The sequence below is a fragment of the Marmota flaviventris genome, chromosome X (assembly GCF_047511675.1).
Source record: "Marmota flaviventris isolate mMarFla1 chromosome X, mMarFla1.hap1, whole genome shotgun sequence".
Classification (NCBI taxonomy): Eukaryota; Metazoa; Chordata; class Mammalia; order Rodentia; family Sciuridae; genus Marmota; species Marmota flaviventris.
In genome coordinates this window covers 103,103,202-103,117,565 of record NC_092518.1, presented here as the reverse complement: position 1 = coordinate 103,117,565, position 14,364 = coordinate 103,103,202, and the positions used below count along the sequence as shown (strand labels likewise).

General features: G+C 42.1%; 1 pseudogene; it reads right to left on the bottom strand.

Moving 5' to 3' along the window:
* Positions 1 to 4,345: 4,345 nt before the first annotated feature.
* On the bottom strand, positions 4,346 to 5,594 carry LOC114089869 (heterogeneous nuclear ribonucleoprotein A1-like; annotated as a pseudogene).
* Between the last annotated feature and the right edge of the window lie 8,770 nt (positions 5,595 to 14,364).

The window sequence follows — 14,364 nt, the reverse complement described above, 5'->3', positions numbered from 1 at the left end:
TGTCTCAAATTTTAAAAAATAAAAAGGACTGGGAGTGTAGCTCAGTTGTAAAGCACCCCTGGGTTCAATGTTCAATCCCTAGTACTTAAAAAAAAGTAATAAAATGATTCTTAACTTCTTTAGAGTTCTAGAAGTCCAAATAATAATTTCTTATTGATTCTTTAAAAGTACCTCAATCCCTGCTCTGAGCAACTGGGGTACAGGCTCTTTTAAGATAATGAATTCACAAGCTGGGGGTGTAGCTCACTGGTAGAGCACTTGCCTATCTACCTTGTGCAAGGCCCTGGGTTCCATCTCCAGCACCACACACACACAAACAGGGGTCAATTAAAAGTCAAGGCAGCAGAGGGCGGGTTGGTGACTCTGTTTTTTTTTTTTTCCCCCTCTTGGACTTTTCAGGCATATAATTAGACCATCTCCAAGAAATTATCATTTTTACTATATATTTTCCTGAAAAATATATCTTTATGGGTATTAGCTTTGACACTTCCAGAAAAAAACAATGTTAAATGGAAATGGAGATAATGAGCAATCTTCTTTTGTTTCTGAATTCAGTAGGCATGTTTTTTGGTGTTACACTATTAAGGATAACACATATGATTTGATATTTACCACATCAAGAAAAAAATTTGCTCCTATTCTATAAAGAAAATTATAAAGTTTTCCAAATGCCATCAACATCTTTTGAGAATGTTATTGGCGTTATCAGGGCTATGGACATTCATCTGTCACAGAGGTATCTTGGCACATTTTTAGTCTTTGAATATTTTTTCCTCAAGTCTTGGATTCTCTTTCTTTCTGTACTACTGCTTAAGTCTCTTCACTTCTGAGAAATCACTTCTTTTCAACACACTTATAAATCCTTGCAGGTAATTTCTTATATTGGAGTTCTGCATGATAGCAGATGTCTCTCTCCAAATGGAGCTATTTACTTTTTCTGTAAATAATAGTTTCCAGTGTGGGGGTGATTGATGTGCCACATTTCATTTAGCTGTTACCCCAGGGCTATGATATTAGCCACTGGATACCTCCCATTTGCCCTTCCAGATCCACTCACTCCCCTTTCCCATCTCTCCCTGATCACTGTCCTGGAAAGCTGATCACACAAATAGGCTCTCTATTGCCCTCTGGTGTCCAGAAGTTTCCACACAAGACCAAGCTGAGGGAAGGAGGATGAGGTGGAAGTTATATATCCCCTGATGGCTCTCCCCCTATAGGGTCACCTGTGGCTGACTTCCTGGACAAGGTTCCAGCTTCACCTAGGGCCAGTGTCTCACACAACCTCTTGGTTTGGTAAGAGTAATCATTTTTTCCCATCAACCCCCACTGGATCCCACTATCACTGGCGCTGGAGAAATAAAATGTTCCCTTGTTTCCCTGTACTCTAGTTACATCTTTGTATATATCCCCCTTACCAATTATTCTAATTTTAATATGCCAACAGTTTCCTATAGAGATGCTGAGACATAAACAGAGGGACTCTTGTTACCATGTAGAAATGAGGAGACCAAGCCTGTCTGGCTCCATAGCCAGTGCTATTAACTACACTACTCTTCTCTCTCCAGGATTCAGAAAGGGTGGTGGGGCCTTGTCCTCACATTTTCATCTGGCATCCAGAATGTACCCATTCTCCTGTGAACCTCCTTCATGAGGGGCAACTCCTTGTTGCCTTTCTTAACATCATTGTTGGTCATAGGGGGTGGTGGATACTGTACAAGGCAAACTGGTTCCCATGGCCATCAACCAAAAATAATTTGAACAGCCTTTACATATTCCTATCATAATATTGACCTGTGTTCATTTAGACCTTGATATTAGCCCATTAAGCTCATTATACCTCTGTCCCAATTCCTTCTTACTGTAGCTGGAGGGTAGACAAGATCATTTGCTGAAGGAAATAAAATCTTTCCACGCTGCCTATTCCAAAACTGGCAGAGGCTAAAAGATGGGTGTGAAGGGGATCTGAAAGCCCTCAACACTGGAGAACTGGCTTACCTTGGTCCTTGGGCCATGCCCATTTGGCCAAAGGAATTTGCCATCAATTCTGTGGCTAAAGACAACCACCCAAAAGGTTTTGTAATTTTTTTCAGTTCAATAGGCTTTGGTGAGTTAGAGCATCTTGATCCTTGAGAGAATTGGTCATTTGGTGACTTAGCTTTCAGTAAATTGTCTCTTAAGGGATTGATTAGAAACCAAATCTGTGATCTCCAACACCAAGCAAATGAGCTAGGGGCTTTAAACATGGAAGGATCACCTTAAGATCTTCTCCAGGAAGCCATATGCCCCCGCAGAAGGGGGCAGTTGGGGAGCAGGGCTCAGAAAGAAGCTCAGGTTTTTGTTTTTTTTTTTTTTAAAGAGAGAGTGAAAGAGGGAGAGAGAGAGACAGAGAATTTTAATATTTATTTTTTAGTTATTGGCGGACACAACATCTTTGTTTTGTATGTGGTGCTGAGGATCGAACCCGGGCCGCACGCATGCCAGGAGAGCGCGCTACCGCTTGAGCCACATCCCCAGCCCAGAAGCTCAGGTTTTATCCTCACACATCTGTATATCATTCTTGACCATCCCTCCAACTGGCTTCTTCTAGTTCTTTTCCCCCCCTTCCCTTTCTAATAAGAGGCTAGGTGAGCAGGATGGGTGGGAAGAAATGGGGGCACGGTCAAGTTTGAGGTCTGGGTGATAAGTAAGGAAAAATCATTGCAGATCCTTTTCATGGAATCTCCCACCCCTTAAGAATCCCCATACCTGAGTGAACAGATCTTTGTTTGAAGCAGTAGCAGCAGAAGCAGGGAAAGTCTCAGAAGGAATTTCTCAGCAGCTTTTCCCCCAAGATTCAGAGCCGGAATGTTTACAAATGCTGCCAAGGCAACACCAGTTTCAACCAATGAGAAGAAAACCCACATGTTTCTGGCTGCTTCTGTTAATAAAAAAGGAAAATAAAGAGGGAGGGAAGGAAGGGGGAGGAAGACCAGTCACAGCCACCATCTGACCTTGATATAACAGGACTAAGTCATAGGAGCCATACCCACTTCGTCCCAGCAGGAGATGAGCTTGCAGGGCTGTGCCAGGAGGACTAGTAATGTTGCATTTCTCAGCTGGTATGCATTGGGCATCCTGATGATATGCCAGTCACAGTATTAAACCTTTAATGATAAATTATCTATACCTTATAACAGCACCATGAGATAGGTATCTGTACTTTCATTTTATAGATGAACAAAACAAGGCCCAAAGAGTGTTAAATAAATTGCCCAAACTCAAACCCAGAGTTGTCTGCATCATTAACCAGGGTCATTTACTTTTTCATTTCCAAATTCTAAGGTTAGAACCTCCCCTGTGCCATTGACTATTTTTAAAGACATTTTTTGGACTGGGGATGTGGCTCAATGGTAGAATGCTTGCCTGGCCTGTGTGAGGCCCTGGGTTCCATCCCCAGCACTGGAAAAAAAGTCTTTTGTGAATCAAGCATGAGAGAGTATACTAGAATGGTTATCAGCACAGACTCAGGAACAATTTACTTAACACTTATCTTTCTCAGTTTACTTGTCTATAAAGTGGGGATGATGATAATACCTAAAGAATAGGATTTTGGAGTGGATTTTTGTTGTCATTGTTGTTTGTTTTTATTTTTGTTGTTTTCTTTTGGTTTTGGTAATAGGCATTGAACTCAGGGGCACTTAACACTGAGCTACATCCCCAGCCCTTTTTATTTTTTATTTTGAGACAAGAGTTTCGCTAAGTTTCTGAGGCTGGCTTTGAACTCCTGCCTCAGCTTCCCCAGCTTCTGGGATTATAGGTGTGTGCTACAATGCCCAGCTGGAATTTTTTTTTAAAGAGATACATTTATTCAGTGTCAGGATCACAATATTATATTTAGCAATCAACAGTATGGGTGCCAAAATAATCTTTATTAAAAGCTTTTGTGCTGGGTGTGGTGGCACACATCTGTAATCTCCATGGCTCAGGAGGCTGAGGCAGGAGGATTTCAAGTTCAAAGCCAGCCCTAGCAAAAGCGAAGCACTAAGCAACTCAGTGAGACCCTGTACTCAGTGAGTACTGCCCCCCCACCCCCACCAAAAAAAAAAAAAACTTCATTGGAATGCTTTATACTTTCCACAGAACTAAAACTAAAGTAACCTGTCATACAATTAGTCACAAATACAGTCCTCAAGGTTTTTTTTTTTCCCCCATACACATGAATGTTGTCTAGAATATGGCTTCTTTGTAAGCAGCTAAGCCCTGCCACCACTGTGTCTCGTTGAATTGACCAATCTGCTGTAACCTGTAGTTTCCCTGTCACCACCCTGGCTCTCCTCTTCTGCTAAGCTTTGTTTCCTGGCAGTAATTAAAACCTTCTGTCACTGGCATAGATACTGCTACTGCTGCTGCTGGAACCGCTCTAGCTGCCTTTATTTTGTGGTTTGGCCATGTATAGGCTTCCACCATTATAGGGGCCAGAGCTTTTGCCTTCAAAGTTTCCTCCTTTCATGGATCCCAGATTTGAAGATTGATTGTTGTAATTGCCAAGATCCTTGTAGCTTCTACCACCTCCAAAACTGTTTCTAGCCAGGCACAGTGGCAATCCCAGAGGCTTGGGAGGCTGAAGCAGGAGGATCGCAAGTTCAAAGCCAGCCTCAGCAACATAGCAAGAACCTATCTCAAAATAAAAAATAAAAAGGACTGAGGATGTGGCTCAGTAGTTAAACACCCCTGGGTTTAATCCCCACTACCAAAAATAAATAAATAAATAAACAAACAAAACTGTTTCTATCATTACCAAATCCATTGTAGCCATCCATGTTTCCACCATATCCACCACCCCCACAGCTGCCATCAAAGCCTCCATACTCACTTGAAGTTTCCTCCATGACCAAAATTGTCATTGTCACCAAAGCCACCTGCATGACTACCACCAAAGTTTCCAGAACCACTTTGACTTCTATGGCTAAATGAAGCATTAACCATCTCTTGCTTCTACGGCGCTTTCTTCACTTCACAGTTGTGGCCATTCATAGTATGGTTTCTATGAATGACAATCTTATCCACAGTCATAGTTGTCCAAGGTTACAAAAGCAAAGCCCTGAGCTGGGAGACCCTGTCCCTAAATAAAATACAAAATAGGGCTGGGGATGTGGCTCAGTGGTTGAATGCCCTTGAGTTCAATCCCTGGTACCCGCCCCCCCCCAAAAAAATAGCAAAGCCCCTCTTCTTTCTGCTGACTCACTCAGTCATGAGCAGTCACTTCCATTTTTGCATAGATGATGTTCTTCTGCATCTTCTTTACTGCCACAAAGTTCTTTTTCACAGTTAAGTGGGCCCCTATTCTTTGAGAATCTTTTCTTTAGACAGCTCTCTTTGGTTCCACAACTCTTCCATCCACCTTGTGTGGCCTAGCACACATGGCTACATCCACTTCTCTGCAGTGGCTTAAGTGATAAGCCCCTGGAGTATTTTGTGTTTGGGTCTCTTGTTACCACATAGTCCATGAGTGTTCCCCATGGCTCAAAATGGCTTCTTAGATTCTCATTAATTATTTCAAAGCTCAGCCATCTGATGAAGAGCCTCTGCAGCTGTTTGGGCTCTTCAGGAGACATGACAGCACTGGGAAGAGAGACTTTAATGATGCTTTGTCCATAGGCAGAAAAATCTTTCTTTTTTTCTTCATGGTCCTGGGGATAGAACGCAGGGTCTCATACATGCTAGACAAGTGCTCTATCACTGAACTACATTCCCAGCTAGGGTTTTTCTTTTTTTAATATTTATTTTTTAGTTATAGGTGGACACAATATCTTTATTTTATATTTTTGTGGTGCTGAGGATTGAACCCAGTACCTCACACATGTCAGGTGAGCGCTCTACCTCTGAGCCACAACCCCAGCCCCAGTTTTTCTTTTCTTTTTTTTTTTTTTTTAGAGTAACAAGGCATGAGTTTTATTAAAGAGATAGGAAAAGGGAAAGGGGATACTTGTAAGGGAGAGAGTGGGTCCTCTCAAAGAGGAGATGGATAATGTGCCTTTCCTGCACCCCAGTTTTATTGGGGATCCCATAGAGGTTTTCAGAGAGTTCCACCCAGGTCCACCTCTTGACTTTTAACCGACAATAGGATGATGATCCTGGTGATGAGAATCAGGGCCAAGTTACATTTCTCTGGAATGTTGAAGACTGAACACCCAAGAAATGCCTAGGCAATTATTTAAAGGATAGAACAGAGATAGACTTCTCCGCAGAGTAGGGGCCCCAGAGCTGGGTGTCCAAGGAAGTGGGGGTGTCCTGCCCCTTTTATAATTTTAGATTTCCTTTATTCTCATTCTCTCTCCTCCCCCATCCTGACTACAAGACTAGTGACCAAAAGGTAGTTTTTCTTTTTTTAATGAGGATTAAACTCACATAAATTTCAGAAAATTCATGTGAACACTGAGAACAATGCCTGGTACATCAAAAACTCTAATGGCTAGATACTACTCCTACTATTATTATTAATAGTAGGTGTATTATAAATGATATTCTTTTAAATGGCCTTAACTGGTGAAATGAAAAGTTGCTGACACTATATCAGAACTCAGTTTTATTTTATTTATTTATATTTTTTGGTACCAGGGATTGAACCTAAGATTGCTTTACCACTGAGCCACATCCCTAGCCCTTTTTGTGTTTTAGAAAAGGGTCTTGCTAAGTTGCTTAGGGCCTTGCTAAGTTGCTGAGATTGGCTTTGAACCTGTGATCCTCCTGCCTCAGCCTCCCAAGGCACTGGGATTACAGAGTGTGCCACCATGCTCGGCTCCTGATTTTATTTTATTAGCCCATGAAATTCCCAAGTCTCAGAATGCCTGCCCTGAATCATGCTATGTATATGGAGAGGTTGCTCACCATGAGGCAATTGATCTCAATCCTGGCAAAGGAAGAAAAACGCTATAAATATCCTCATTACCCAGAAGAAATACTGAACTCTCAACCTGGAAGACACCACCATATACACTGAGGTTCTGCACACAAATGGTGTTGCTGAGATGTTGTGGTGAGGAAGGTGAGTGTGAGGGACAGTGTATCTCAGTAGGAAGAACACAGACTCTGAACACAGAAGGGATTCAAATCCCAGCAGGTCCTTCCACCTCTCTGAGCCTCGTATGTACAATGGGGATCTTATTTCTTTTCTTTTCTTTTTTTTTAGATGTTGACAGACCTTTATTTTATTCATTTATTTATATGTGGTGCTGAGATTCTAACCCAGTGCCTCACACATGCTAGGCAAACGCTCTGCCTCCGAGCCACAACCCCCAGCCCCGGGGATCTTATTTCATGGGATTAAAAAGAGGATGAAATGAGGTAATTCATACAGAGAACTCTGAACAAGGACAGGCATATTGTGAGTGCTCAATAACATTACTTACCTCAATCATGATGAGGAAGAGACTAACCATAACAGAATAAAAAAGCAGAGGAGCCAGAAAGAGCATGCCACTGCCCTGAAGCTGGGAGCTTGTATTCTGAGCTCTCATTCATTAGGGAAAATGCCCAGTAGCCAAGCTAGAAGGAATCCTGTAGACACTCTCACCAGTGAGCACACTCGCTCCAGGGCTACAAATACTATTAATGAAAATAACTGGCCTCAGTCCTATCCACTAGTTTGATGCCCATGTAGATCCTGTCAGACCAAATGTTATGAACCTTATAGTGCCACAGTATGCCTGAAACCACAGCCTGAATCACCAAGCCCCACAGTAGTACATTCCAAAATGGCAGAACTCTTACTTCCTTTATGCCAAGCTTTGGTGAGCAGCAAGGTATTAGAAGCCCTGGGCCACTGATGAGTGGCACATGGTGAGGGCCTGGCATGGAGGCAGGGAGAGTGGGATTCTTTTTTTGAAAAATTTATTTATTTGTTCTAATTTGTTATACATGACAGCAGAATGCATTTCAGTTCATAGTATACATTAGAGCATAATTTTTCATTTCTCTGGTTGTACACAAAGTAGAGTCACACCATTCGTGTTTTCTAACATGTACCTAGGGTAATGATGTCCGTCTCATTCCACCATCTTTCCTACTACCATGTCCCCTCCCTTCCCCTCCCTCACCTTTGCTCTATCTAAAGTTCCTCCATTCCTCCCATGCTCCCCCCACCAGCCCCATTATGGATCAGCATCCACTTATCAGAGAAAACATTTGGCCTTTGGTTTTTTGGAACTGGCTTACTTAGCATGATAATCTCCAACTCCATCCATTTACCTGGAAATGCCATGATTATATTCTCTTTTAATGCTGATAACATTCCATTGTGTGTGTGTGTGTGTGTGTGTATCACATATATATATCACATTTTCTTTATCCATTCATCTATTGAAGGGCATCTAGGTTGGTTCCACAATTTAGCTATTGTGAATTGTGCTGCTAAAAACATTGATGTGGCTGCTTCACTATAGTATGCTGTTTTTAAATCCTTTAGGTATAAACTGAGGAGTGGGATAGCTGGGTCAAATGGTGGTTTCATTTCAAGTTTTCTAAGGAAGCTCCATACTGCTTTCCAGATTGGTTGCACCAATTTGCAGTCCCACCAGCAATGTATGACTGAGTCTTTTTCCCCAAATCCTTGCCAACACTTATTGTTGTTTGTATTCTTAAAAGCTGCCATTCTGACTGGAATGAGATGAAACCTTAGAGTAGTTTTGATTTGCATTTCTCTAATTGCTAGAGATGTTGAACATTTTTTCATATATATGTTGATTGATTGTATACCATTTTCTGAGAAGTGTCTGTTCAGTTCCTTAGCCCATTTATTGATTGGGTTATTTGTTTTTTGGTGTTAAGTTTTTTTTAATATTTATTTTTTAGTTGTAGTTGGACACAATACCTCTATTTATTTATGTTTATGTGGTGCTGAGGATCAAACCCAGGGTCTCACACATACTAGGTGAGTGGTCTACTGCTGAGCCACAATCCCAGCCCCTTGTGTTAAGTTTTTTGAGTGCTTTATGTATCCTAGACTTAGTGCTCTATCTGATGTATGTGTGGTAAAAATTTGCTCCCTTTCTGTAGGTGCTTTCTGCACCCCACTGATTGTTTCTTTTGCTGAGAAGAAGTTTTTCAGCTTGAATCCATCCCATTTATTGATTCTTAATTTTATATCTTGTACTATAAGAGTCTTGTTAAGGAAATCGGAGCCTAATCTGATAATGACTATTTGGGCCTACTTTTTCTTCTATTAGGTACAGGATCTCTGGTCCTTGATCCACTTTGAGTTGAGTTTAGTGCATGGTGAGAGATAGGGAGAGAGTGGGATTCTTAATTTCCATGCAAGCAAGTGACAAGAGACTCCTTGCAAGCAAAATGCTTTGGGTGGGGGGCTGGGGCTGGGGCTCAGCGGAAGTGTACTTGCTGGGCATGTGTGAGGCACTAGGTTCATTTCTCAGCACCGCATAAAAATAAATAAAAGGTCTGTCAACAACTAAAATAACATCTTAAGAAATGTTTTGGGTGGAAGAGTGAGTGGGTGGAAGGAGGCAGGAAAGATTTTCTAGCAGATTAACAAGACTCCTTCTTTGAAGCAGGCATTAAATCCACAGCTGAAACTTTACCTCCTACCCCCAGCCAAGATGCCAACAAATTATAGACCATCCACCTCCAGGGCTCTCCAGATTGGAAACCTTTTGAATTCTCATGCAGTGCTAAGAACAGACTCTTCCAAACTACACCCTCTTCAGACACTAGTGCAGGTAAGTATGGAGATGTGGCACAGAAGCATGAGATGGAGAGCAGTGGTGAGAGCAGCAGGTGAGGCAGAGGAGCTAGCTAGAGGATTGCCAGCTCAGCCCTTGGCTGGTTGTGAGTTCCCCATCCCAAATTCCCACGTTGTCACCTCCCCCCACCCCCATGAGCCTCAAAGTACCAGGGTGTCCAGTCTCCCCAGAACTCTAGGCCCCTATTCCTGTCCTGGACCCTGCTGGAGGTGTGCATCTGCTGGTTCATGTTCTAGTGATGCAGCAATGTGTCCACATTTGCCTGAGTACAACCTGTGCACAGACATCCTGCCCCAGAACTTCAAAGGGCCCTTCCAGACCATTCTGAGAGAAGCTGACTTTGCTAATGGCCTGTCAGGCCAAGGTGATTTTGCATACTGTCGGATCCCCAGGAGTTGTACATGCCCTGCCCTGCTCACCAGGACTGCCTGGAGCTGGACAGAATGCCAGGGAAAAGAGAGGCCTGTGCCTCACTTGCCCCCAAGTGTGCAGTGGGGACAATTTGTATGAATGACATTGGGCTCATTACAGAGAGTTGCTTTGGAGACACCTGTAGGTCATCACTCTGTTAGCTTCTTCCTGAACTGAGGAAAATCCAGGGAGAGGGCCCTAGGTAGGGGTGTTGTATGCCAGAGCACAAGAAAGGGGATGGAACACCTCTTCAATACCATAGACTTTCTTCAGAACTCCACACCCTAAATCTTGAATTATTTTCTTTTCCACCTATATAATTCCAGTCATTTTCATTCCCCATCAGTTTCTTCCCTCTCTTTCCCATACACTCTCATTTTCACCCTACCACACCATTCCCTGTCTATATTCTTACTCCTTTCCCTTCTCCTTCCTCTCCTGCCTGTGCCTAGCAAGGTTGATGACTCTCAGCAATGAAGTCTAGGTCAAATGTTGACATTCTCTTTTTTCATGTGAATCCAAGCAGCCAATACATATATTGAAGTATCTGTAAAGTGCACAGATAACAGGAATTGTGGAGAAGTAAGCTAAGTCATGGTTCCCACCCTCAAGGACTCATAGTCCAGTTGGAAGATGAGATGTGCTGACATGAAAAGATAACTAGTGAGTCAAAGTAGGGGACAGTGAAATGCTTCTGGGCTCAAAACACGAGGCATATTAGATTTGGGCAGATCTAAACAGGTATAGCTGAGTGATGTCATTACAAGTCTAAAAAGCCACCAGACTGCCCTGGGAAAGGAGAGAAGGTGATAGGATCCCAGGACCTTTCCCAAGCTGCAGGCCCATTCTCACTACTGTGCTAGTGAGACCCAGCTTTAGGCATCTCTGAGAGTCATGATATCATGGAGTCCTCTCAGAATACTCTGACATCCTTGAGTACAAGTGTCTCATTGCTCAGAACAAAGGTACTATGAATGGCAAAGCCTCTTGGTTAGCTGAATTTCTGATGGTGATGTCTTGATATTCCAGCCCATAGTTATAACTAGAGTAGGCAGCTCTCATAAGCACTCAATGGAAACTCCAAGGTTGCCCTAGAGACCTTACCAACTCTACCCCAAATATTAACTTCTTAGAAACAAGCCACTCTACAGCCACATGTAACAGGTGACACACAGGGGGATAAGCACAATATACAAAAAAAAAAAAAAAAAAAAAAAACCTCTTGGGCTGGCAACATCACTCAGTGGTGGAGTGCTTGCCTAGAATGCACGAAGCCCTGGATTATTCAATTCACAGCACCACACACACACACACACACACACAAAAAAAAAAAAAAAAAAAAAAAAAAAAAAACCTCTTAAGCATGTGGAAAATATTTTTTGTTTTCTTGGAGATTCTAGTTCTTTGGGGGGTCATAGTCAAAATTGCATACTTGTAAGTTTTATTAGCTGATCAATTAGTTTATAGCCCAAATATAATTGGCTTCTCCATGTTTTCTAGAACCCAGGAAGGTACCTACCAAGAAACAAATCAACAGATGGTACAAAATATTTTCAAACTAATAAAGCAGCACTTATGTGGGTTTATATAAGAAGTGCCAGGCCATCTTCTTAGTGATGCCCTGAACAGAACAATTACAACTCTAATCCTGAAACAAGATTTGTGGAAATCCCAAAAGCAATTATTTGGCTCTTCATTGCAGAATAGTCTTTGGGGTGGAGGAAGAGGTACTGTAGTCCATGGCACAAGATATAGAGGGGTACACAAATATACTGAAGAAACCCTTAACAATTAAAAATTATACAAACATAGCATAGGATATGTTATTTACAGGAATTTCCATCTTTTATCAAAAATACATCAAAATATAAAGGTTATTAGAAGATTCTCAACCTCAGTAGGCCATGAAGATCTGCTCCAGCTTCTCTTAGAAAACAAAAGAAGAGCACACCCCAAAAGAATATTCCATGCAAACCTCATAGATGAAATATTTGACCAGGAGGGTGAAGAGTGGATGAGGGTGTATGTGTGTGTGTGTGTGGGGGGGGGGACACACAGACCCAAACCAATAAGCTAAATGTCATTTTCTTTAGTTATCTAAAATTTGGATCTACATACTTAGTACAGACAAAAGTAATTGTTCCATGTGTCTTGTTTCTCTCAAAAACACAATAGAATAATTTGAGTTCTTAAGTCATAAAAATATCAAAGTGAACTGGGTGCAGTGGTGAATGCCTGTAAACCCAGTGGCTTAGGAGGCTGAGGCAGAAGAATTGCAAGTTCAAAGCCAGCTTTAATAACTTAGCGAGATACTGAACAACTCAGTGAGACCCTGTCTCTAGATAAAATATTTTTTAAAAAGGGCTGGGGATGTGGTTCAGTGCTTAAGCACTCCTAGGTTCAATACTGGGTACCCCTCAAAAAAATCAAAGTGATATGGAATCTCAAACACTAGATGATGCTTAATTCTCACCCCCACCTGTTACCCCCATGTAGAAGCTTCCTTGTGAGGATAGCCAGCTTCAACCCCATCCACTAACCACTTTCCCTTAGAACAGAGGAAGCAGCAAGAGCTGAGAAGGGTAACCAGGCATGCAGTTCTCATGGTGGCATTAAACTGCATTTTTATTTCTGCTTTTAGAAAACTCCTTTAGAACAATTAGTCTCATCATTGAAGTTCTTACTGTCTGTTGCCTTCATTTACAGTGCTCTGAGATTCTGTAGATGTGACCACTCTAACAGAACCAGAGATTGAGGCCTTAGGATCCTCCCAACATCACACTTGTATAAGTGCCTTTTGGGGGGACTTGGGATGAGCTGAAGAGCTGTTACAGTGATGCTTCAATGCAGTGATGATCCCTTCTACATGCATAAGGTTATATATACACTTATAAACTATTTCACATATATAATTGCTTGAAATCATCTCAAATACCTAGGGCCATGTGCAGCAAATACCATCCTCACTTGAGAGATAGGGATGGAGGCTCAGATCAGTAAAGTGATGTACTGAAGGTCACCCAACACACAGGTGGAACCTCCTGATGTAAACATGCTCCCAAATCTCATGTTTCCACATCTCATACCATCTATTTGGAAAAGAAGGGGGTAGAGGAATGGCTCCATGGAAAGCACTTGCTTAGCATTCCTGAGGCCAGGAATTCCATGCCCAACACAGCAAACAAAAAAGAGAGAGAAATCTGGGCATGATGCTGCATGCCTGTAATCCCAGCAACTTGGTAGGCTGAGGCAGGAGGATCACAAGTTTGAGGCCAACCTCAGTAATTTAGCAAGGCCCTAAGCAACTTAGTGAAACCCTGGCTCAAAAATAAATAAATAAAAGGCTGGGGATGTGGCTCAGTGGTTAAGTGCCCCTGCACTAAATCCTCAGTGAAAAAAAAAAAAAAGAAAGAAAGAAATATTTTATTCTGTGGTCTTCATGACCTCAGGCACATCACTGAGTACAGGTTGGGATGCAGTCCTTGGGAAAACAAATGCCTCCAGGAAAGAAATAAAGGTCAAGTTTATAGATGAGCTAAAAGGGATCTGAACTTTAATGAAAAACAAACAAACAAAAAAACACACCAGGGAAATTGCTCCCATACATTCCTGAAAATGTAGAAATTTAAATTAAATAAAACATCAACAACACTTCCTTTTCAGTGGAGTTCCTGCTACTGTTTTCAGGGTTTCTCAACCTTACACTATCTGGCATTTTGAGCTACTAGAAACTTGTCATGGGACAGGGTGGTATCCTATGTACTGTAGGATGTTTAGAAGCATCATGGGCTTCTGCCACTAGATGTCAGAAATATGTCCTCCTCCAAACTCCATAGACTGCCTATAGATCTTCTGAGTGTGCCCTGGGGGCAAATTGGTACTGCTGAGAACCACAGCTTGCTTGATTGATTGATTCAATATTGGGAATTGAACCCAGAAGTTCTTAACCACTTAGCCACATCCCCAGCCATTTTTATTTTTTCTTTTGAGACAGGGTCTTGCTAAATTGATTAGGGCCTTGCTAAGTTGCTAAGGCTGGCCTTGAACTTGCAATCCTCCTTTCTCAGCCTCCCCAGTTGCTGGGATTACAGTTGTGTGCAACTGTGTCCAAGAACCACCACCGCTTTAAGTCCAGAGCAGCCTGACAGACTATCTTGTTCTGCATAGACTTCCAATGGCCCTCAGAAATTCCAACACCCTGAGGGAGACACAAAAGTCC